Below are 9,320 nucleotides of genomic sequence, written 5' to 3'. Positions count from 1 at the left end.
GCATAAAAACGACATAGTATAGTAAGGCATAAAAAGTCATAAAAACGTCATAATATTTTAAGGCATAAAAAGTCATAAAAACGACATAGTATAGTAAGGCATAAAAAGTCATAAAATAATAAGCCATAAAAAGTCATAAAAACGTCATAGTATAGCAAGGCATAAAATGTCATAAAAATGTCATAATATTCTAAGGCATAAAAAATCATAAAAACGTTGTAAAAACGTCATAGTATAGTAAGGCATAAAAAGTCATAAAAACGACATAGTATAGTAAGGCATAAAAAGTCATAGTATAGTAAGGCATAAAAAGTCATAAAAACGACATAGTATAGTAAGGCATAAAAAGTCATGAAAACGACATAGTATAGTATGGCATAAAATGTCATATTATAGTAAGGCATAAAACGTCATAAAAACGACATAATATAATAAGGCATAAAAAGTCATAAAAACGACATAGTATAGTAAGGCATAAAAAGTCGTAAAATAATAAGGCATAAAAAGTCATAAAAACGACATAGTATAGTAAGGCATAAAAAGTCGTAAAATAATAAGGCATAAAAAGTCATAAAAACGACATAGTATAGTAAGGCATAAAAAGTCATAGTATAGTAAGGCATAAAAAGTCATAGTATAATAAGGCATAAAAAGTTATAAAAACGTCATAATATAATAAGGCATAAAAAGTCATAAAAACGACATAGTATAGTAATGCATAAAAAGTCATAATATAATAAGGCATAAAACGTCATAAAAACGACATAGTATAGAAATGCATAAAAAGTCATAATATAATAAGGCATAAAAAGTCATAAAAACGACATAGTATGGTAAAGCATAAAAACTCATCGTATAGTAAGGCATAAAAAGTCATAAAACGTCATAATATGTTAAGGCATAAAAAGTCATGAAAACGACATAGTATAGTAAGGCATAAAAAGTCATTAAAACGACATAGTATAGTAAGGCATAAAAAGTCATGAAAACGTCATAGTATAGCAAGGCATAAAAATTCATAAAAATGTCATAAAATTTTAAGCCATAAAAAGTCATAAAAATGACATAGTATAGTAAGGCATAAAAACGTAATAAAAACGTCATAGTATAGTAAGGCATAAAAAGTCGTAAAAACAACATAGTATAGTATGGCATAAAATGTCATATTATAGTAAGGCATAAAAAGTCATAAAAACGACATAGTATAGTAAGGCATAAAAGGTCATGAAAACGACATAGTATAGTAAGGCATAAAAAGTCATAAAAACGACCTAGTATAGTATGGCATAAAATGTCATATTATAGTTAGGCATAACAATTCATAAAAGCGACATAGTATAGTAAGGCATAAAAAAGTCATAGTATAATAAGGCATAACAAGTCATAAAAACGACACAGTAAAGTAAGGCATAAAAAGTCATAATATAGTAAGGCACAAAAAAGTCATAGTAGTGTAAGTCATGAAATGTCATAAAAACGTCATAGTATATTAAGGCATGAAAAGTAACTAAAACGTCATATTATAGTAAGGCACAAAAATGTATAAAAACATCATAGTATAATAGGGAATAAAAAATCATAAAATGACATAGTATATTAAGACATAAAAAGTCCTACAAATCACAATGTATAGTAAGGCATAAAATAGTCATAGGATAGTAAGTCTTAAGAAGTCCTAAAAACGTCATCGTATAGTAAGGCATAAAATGGTAAAATTATAGTGAGATATGAAAAGTCATTAAAATGTCATGGTATAGAAAGGCATAAAAACATCATGGTATAGTGAGGCATAAAAAGTCATAAAAGGGTCTTAGTATAATAAGCCATAAAAAGTCGTAAAAATGACATTGTATAGTAAGGCATAAAAATGTCATAGTACAGTAAGGCATAAAATGTCACAAAACATCATAATAAACTAAGGCATAAAATGGTCATATTATAGTAAGATATAAAAGTTCATTAAAATGAATAAGGCATAAAACATCATAGAAATGTCATAATATAGGAAGTCATAAAAAGTAATAAAGACATCATAGAATAGTAATAATAATAATAATAACTTTATTTATGTTTCAAAACAAAATTACAAAGTTCTGTACAAACATTTAAACATGAAAATAAAGCAATAAAAGACACAGAGGAGAGAGGCAACATGTAGTGCACAAGTACTTGTGTTCAAACAATGAGATCAATAGAGCAACAAAAGAAAATGAAACCAAAAGTAAGGACCAAACTTAAAATTTTAATCAAGAATTAAAAGCTGCTATATACAAGTGTGTTTTGAGTACGACTCAGCACGTCTGATCTCCTCAGGCAGGGCAATCCAAAGTCTGGGTGCTCTAACAGCAAATGTACAGTCACCTCTGGTTTTTAACCGAGACCTAGGGATGGATAGAAGAGTTTTGCCCCAGGATCTCATGCAGCATGCATGATCATAAGATGTAAGAAGGTGCAAAACCAGACAGGGACTTAAGAAAGATCAGAAGTATTTTCTAAATCCTAAAAGACACAGGTAGCCAATTTTAGGGAGGCTAAAATGGTTGTAATATGATCACATTTTTTGGAACCAGTTAGGAGTCTAGCTTCAGGATTTTGTATGAGTTAAAGGGAATGAAAAGATTTTTGGGAGAGACGTATGTAGGGAGTTGCTATGGTCAAGACATGATGAATGCATGAATAACCTTCTCCAGATCAGTGAATGATAGAAATGATTTGAATTTGGCAATATAGTAAAGCATAAAAAGTCATAAAAATAACATAGTATTGTAAGGCATAACAACATCATAGTATAGTAAGGTATAAAAAGTCATAGTACAGTAACACATAAAAAGGCATAATAACGTCATACTATAGTAAGGCATAAAAAGATCGTAGTATAGTAAGGCATGGAAAACTCATAGTATGTCAATGCATAAAAGGTTATAACAACATGATAGGCATAGGATAAAAAGGACAAAAAGACATAGGATAATAAGGCATAAAAATATAGTAAAGTAAGGCATAAAAATATCATAGTATAGTAAGGCATGGAAAAGTCATAGTATTTTAATGCATAAAAAGTTATAAAAATATGATAGTATCGTGAAGCATAAAAAAGACATAGGATAATAAGGCATAAAAATATCATAGTATAGTAAGGCATAAAAAGGTCATATAGTATAGTAAGGCATAAAAACATCATAGTATAGTAAGGCATCAAAAGTCCTGAAAAAGTCATAGTATTTTAATGCATAAAAAGTTATAAAAACACGATAGTATCGTAAGGCATAAAAAGGCATAAAAACATCATACTATAGTAAGTCATAAAAATATCATAGCATAGTGAGGCATAAAAAGGTCATAGTATAATCAGGCAATAGAGTCGGCAATAAACCTAATGTGCATGTCTTTGGACTACAGGAGGAAGTCGGAGGACTCACAGAGAATTCACACAGGCACAGGGAGAAAATGCAAACTCCACGCAGAGGGGCCCCCGGCCCATGGTTTGAAATCAAAGCCTTCTCACTGTGAGGCAACAGTACAACTGCTCACCTGTGTCACCCCATAAGTAAAACCTTTTTTTAGTAAGGCATAAAAACATCATAGTATAGTAAGGCATGAAATCATCACAGTATAGTAAGGCATAAAAAAGTAATTTCAGTCAGTATTCATGTTGACATTTTAAAATTAAACTCATAATTTGATATTTTCAGAATTTTATATTTACTCCTGTTCGCAACCTGACTGCTAACCTACAGAAGACAGAAGCCATGGTTAGCTTGCTAGTTAACGCTACTACTGTGATATTTTCACACGACGTGAGACTTAAGATTGCCCCCACCCTTTTAGTCAATCAAATGCTAGCATGCCTAAATCAGTTGTCTTTGAATGTAGCCTCTTGGAGGGCACTTTGGAATGATCTAATATGACTTTTTTTCACTCAATATTGGTAGGAACAATTCTGTCCTCCCAAAATATTGGTAGCGACATGTCCCTACTGTCCATATGCAAACCTCCCCCCTTGTTGAAGGTATATGATGAACACAATGACAAAAATCATGAAAGCCTTGACTCCATGTTTTTATGATTGCATTATCCCATTAAATGGAAATATTCTAGTTTTCTTCTACATCATTTAATACACATTTCAGCAAAATTAGGAACTCTGTGATCACTAGAATTTAAAATTAACTAGGCCTGTAGGTTTGCAGCAGCAAGAGTTTTGTACAGACAGTAGGCTGGATACAGTGGGGAAACACTTCTGAAATGTTCATTCAGTGGGTTCATTGCGATCACCCTTATTCACACACACATTTTGAACACACATAAGGCAACACACTCACAAATTAGAGTAATGGTTTGTTTACACATGGTGACAGTCCTTAAGGAAGGGCAGGTAGCTGTCACAGCCATCTGACATGCTCCACTGAGCCCATCTGGTGAGCTGGCCAAGGTGTCCCCCCTCTCCCTTGGCCACCCAACCTCTGTGCTGCTCACAGTGCCCTCCAGTGGGCAAGGCCCCTGCAGCTGCCACCAGCTTACTCTGTGGTCGAAGGCGTGCTTGTTCCCATTGCCTTGATGCATGACTTACAGATGCAGGCTGCAGTAGAATTGTGGGGACAGAAAGATGCTCTGTTAATCCCCTCAAAAAATAAATCAGTTAGAAAACACAAAACCCTTCATTTTGAATGGTGACTGAATGCAAAGGGGAAACAGCAGTAAGTGAACAGCTTACAACTGAGTCATTTTACCTCAGAGGATATTAATAATCCTGCCATAAAGACAAGTATTTATATGAATGCTTTCCAGACATTATATGGCTATTTGTTTCCATCTTACAAACTGCAGTTTTTTGCATCCTCTCCCTGGCACATGATTTATGTGTCATTTTGCTGCACCGCAGCACTCTGATTTCCATGATTTTATCAGCTCTCAGATTAACTTGAGTTATTGTGTTTGTGTGAGTGTGTGTGTGGTCTTGGCCTAAAAGTTGATTTCATTCCAACATTCAGAGCTGGTTTGCTTTTTAGCATCATTAGGTATTGTTACTTATGTCCCCAGCTCCTAGGGTATTGTTTTGCTGTGGCAGATCTCGGGTGTATGATAAATTGTCCAGATTACTATTTCCTATAATAAATCACTTTGCCATTTCTGTTATGATGCATTATTGTTGGAGTATTGTGCTGCTTTTGTATTACTGAAATAGTATTTTCTCTTTTGTCTAATAGAAAAATCAAAGCACAGAACAGCAAAAAGTCTAAAAAATGGCTAGACCTGAGACATCATGTGGTATCAGAGGTGCTGCCACACCTGCAAGGTCACAGAGAAAGGCCTAACAACTCCATAAGGCATTCCCCTTCACACTAACAGGAGATTACACGCACATCCACACACAGCGAGAACTCCAAACCCCACTTTTAAATAATACAGCATGTGTGGGCTCGTGAACTGGCCACCCAGGGGAGACCCATAGCAGAAGTGTGTCAAGCTGAAATATGTGTTAAGTTATTCAACCCAAGAACAAGCCACAGTGGGAGAGAGAGAGGGGAAGAAGGGAGGGAGGGAGGATGCTAACCCAAATACAGTCCCTGAGCACTGAGCAAATATGGGCAGAGATGGGCGGCAGAAAGCATTGGGAGGTCATCTAATTTTCATGAGATGCAATGGCAGCAAAGCAAACATCCTTTTTCAAGTGCAGGAAACCAGCGAAGAATCTAAAGTGCAGAATGATTTTCAAGGACACTGTCAGTGCTTTTTAAATGCTGTACATTTATGCTTCAAATGGACCAATATTCTTGTAATGTTGAACAAAACGTTGTAAAATCACATAATGTAACCCAGAATTATCTATTTTTACTGGCCTTTTAATTAGCAAAACATTTAATAATTTAGATTTCATCAATAATTCCTGAGGGATTTATTATCGAATGCGTGTTTCTGACACGTGGTGCTACAGCGGGTGGAAAAGGGTGTGGCAGGACAATATTACTGGGTGTTGTCAGAACAATCTGACCAGGTGATTTAGGTCCATTAATCAAATTAAAACAATATACATGATGTTAAAAAGACTTGATATCTCTGGTAGAAAAATGTATTTCTCATTCAGTTCAGCTCTCCCATGTGCGGTCCTTTGTGTGATCGACATATCATGCTCTCTTCACTCGTTTTCCTTTCCTCAATCGCGTTCTTCCACTTCTTATGGCACCTTGTGAAGCCTTCCCCACACTACTCCAACCTGTGGGCTCCTCTTTGTCTGCCTGTGACACAAAACAATAGCAAAAACAGACACAATTACAGCCTCGTTGCCTGGGCAGTGATGTGGAGGTCCTGATGAAATATCCTGTACCCATTAATCTTTCCCCAGGGGGTGCAGGAGACTGGGAGCACTGGGCCAGCCACTTATTAAATGCTCCTAATAGAGGCCATTCATCTCCCCCTGAATCTTGAATGTTTCAACATGCAACATGACCCAACACGACTACTCCCTACGTCTCTCTGTGAAAATATTGGTATTTTTATTAAGACAGCAAAGTCGATAATGTTTCATTTTGTGGTATCTTTTTAAATGAGCATGATCTCTTCGTGAGCTTCCACGCGCTGATCGATGACTTTGTTTTCACCACCGTGCGAATATCTCATCTATAACTGTGCCACAATAATCATCATAAACAGTCATGCATGAGGTCATTTGGGACGGAATTTATAGTTTGTACTAATAACTATGTTTAATATCCTGATTTTATTAGCATGCTGGAGCTAAATAGATGATAGGTTTGATCAGCCATTAAGGGTTTGTCTTAAACTCATTTTCACACGTTACTCATTAATATCTCTCTATCTGCCAATTAAGCAAATCCTTCACAGTATCATTTCTGGCCTGGATGAACAATTAGATAACACTAATAGCTCTTCTTACAAAACAACTCCCTGGAAACACACACGCTCACACTGAGTCTGTAAGATAATGAATGTAATACAATCACTACAAACATTTACTGTACAACCAAAATAGATCAGCCATGATAGACACACACTGTTTGTACAGTATAGGCTTCTAAGGCCCAATGTATAATCACCATAAATTAACATGGCCTAATTACATTTCACCTGCCAAGCTCCATATGGTCCCCAATTTTGAACAAAATAATTAGGTGACTGCATCCCAATTAAACAATTATCCAATGAAACCTCAGTAAAACAATTACCTGGTCATATCCTGGCAATGACTACAATGCTTAGCAGTGTAATGTTCAGGTCAATGAACAAGAAAGCAGTAAATTATGCAGTATAACAGGATGAATACATCAGCATCAGATATTGTATTTTTGACAAATAAATAATTTCGGCATTCTGTAGTATTTCACACACATTCAACGCTGCCTTTCAACATACAATACAACTGATTCATATCCCCTGATATACTGCTTTCATATTTGGAAAATGACATCATTGTAGGCGGAGATCTTAAAAGCAGTGATGTTTATGCTGGAGGACAGGAGAGAGAGGGATGAAGGGTAGTAAAGAGGGCACCTGCTGGGTTGTGATGAAGCCGAATCCTCAGGGACCAGAAATGAGATCATCCAAATCAGAGATGCTGTCATGCGTCTTAACTGGAACAATAGTGACCCCTACTGACCAGTCTGGCTTTTATCATCCTTATGATGAATAAACCACAGCCTAACTGTACAGTACATATCATGAGAGGGACGTACCTGTTTGCCATCTCTGTTGTCTCCTTTTTGCTTCGCAGTGAAGTCCATAAAGCTGAGCAGACTGTAGGGGTAAGGCTGACTTAATACAAGAGAAGGCCGCTTAGTATCTGTGAATAAACAGAAGCGAAAGCAGTGTAAGTGTTAACATTGTCAGTATTGTTTTCTATTGAAATTTCAAGCATTGTAATGATTTATAACATGTTAGAAACATGTTATAAATCATTACAATGCTTGAAATTTCATGTCTGGAACAGCCTATCTGAGACTATTCTTTTAATTTTATGCAACATTGCTCCACTGTCATATGTCTTTAACCTTTGTCCTAGCAACAAGGTTGGGGCATCAGTGTGGGGCAATAGGCCGTAGATCCCAAAGGCCCAGTGGTGATCAACACGACCCGGCAGATGGAGGGAGGTCTGCTTTGCAGTGGCAGACACCGCACCTCCCGTAGAAAGAGTGGGGGAGGGAGGGAGGGAGAGGGTGTTGTTTAATGGATGAGTGACTGCTGCAGCAAGGTTAAGGGAAGCAATCTCTGACACTTCACTTCCTCACAAGTCTCCCTCTCCTAGCAGCCAAGACCCCCTGCCTTTGGTACATGTACATGCATCCTGCACCCTGCAGCGGAAAGCAGCATCTCTGACACAAAATTATGTCTGGCCAGAACACACATACACACACACACACACACACACAAACACAAATTATTCATCCTTAGACTATTGCTGGAAATGACATAAATGGGCTTTTCAATTAGCATAATGCTAATGACTATTTGTAATGTTTTGAAAGCTGTAAATATCAAAAAAGCAACTAGTGGCACATGTTTCCCTATATCTGATTATCACTATACACCATGTGGTTGCACAGGCTTATATATGGTTTTATATGCATACTACTGTTTATTTACAATTTATAAAAAAAAAACATCCACTATTCTTCACCTGATGTGAAAGCTGCTCCTGGCTCTGTAGAAGGAAAGAGGCTACCGAAGGCTCTATAGGTCTCAATGTCCTCTCTCCACCAGCTGCCCACCTTGTAATGATCGGGCTTGGTTGAGGTGCTCTGGGCACAGGGTTCATCCGCCTTTAATTGGGCTTTCGAGGGACTCTCATTGGTGATGTTGCATGTTGGGCTAAGGGTCAGAGAGCTACCAGGGATCTGAAGCTGTGTAGGCCACATCAAGCTGCACACAGGGGTGAGGGGGGAGCTGCCGCACTCACCCATCTTTGCTAAGACCCCTGAGCCGCTGGCTATAGGTTCCTCTAACAGAGGGCTGCAGTGGAGGTCATTCAGCAGAGGATAGGAGAGGTCTTGATTGAAGTATCCCAGTGCTTCCTCTTGCTGGTGATTTTCACATGCTGTCTGAGTACACACAGTGTAAAATTGAAGATTACCTTAATAATCAACTTAAAGTATGTACCAGTAAAGAGAGATATTGCCTACCTGATGAAGTTCCTCAGACATGGCTGCCTCACTGAAACTAAAACTCTGAAGAGGGATGCCGTCTGATTGGTCCTCTTGTGACAACACAGTGCTCCACAGCTCGGCGACATGTGAGAGACTGTGAACAATTTCTTTTCTCTTTTCTTGTTTGTCTGCAGATTCAAGTTTATTCAGTGACATTAAAGT

This window comes from Seriola dumerili, unplaced genomic scaffold (genome assembly GCF_002260705.1).
Source record: "Seriola dumerili isolate Sdu_G_001 unplaced genomic scaffold, Sdu_1.0 BDQW01000149.1, whole genome shotgun sequence".
Taxonomy (NCBI): Eukaryota; Metazoa; Chordata; class Actinopteri; order Carangiformes; family Carangidae; genus Seriola; species Seriola dumerili.
The sequence above is the reverse complement of the archived record's forward strand: the minus strand, read 5'-3'. Positions refer to the sequence as shown.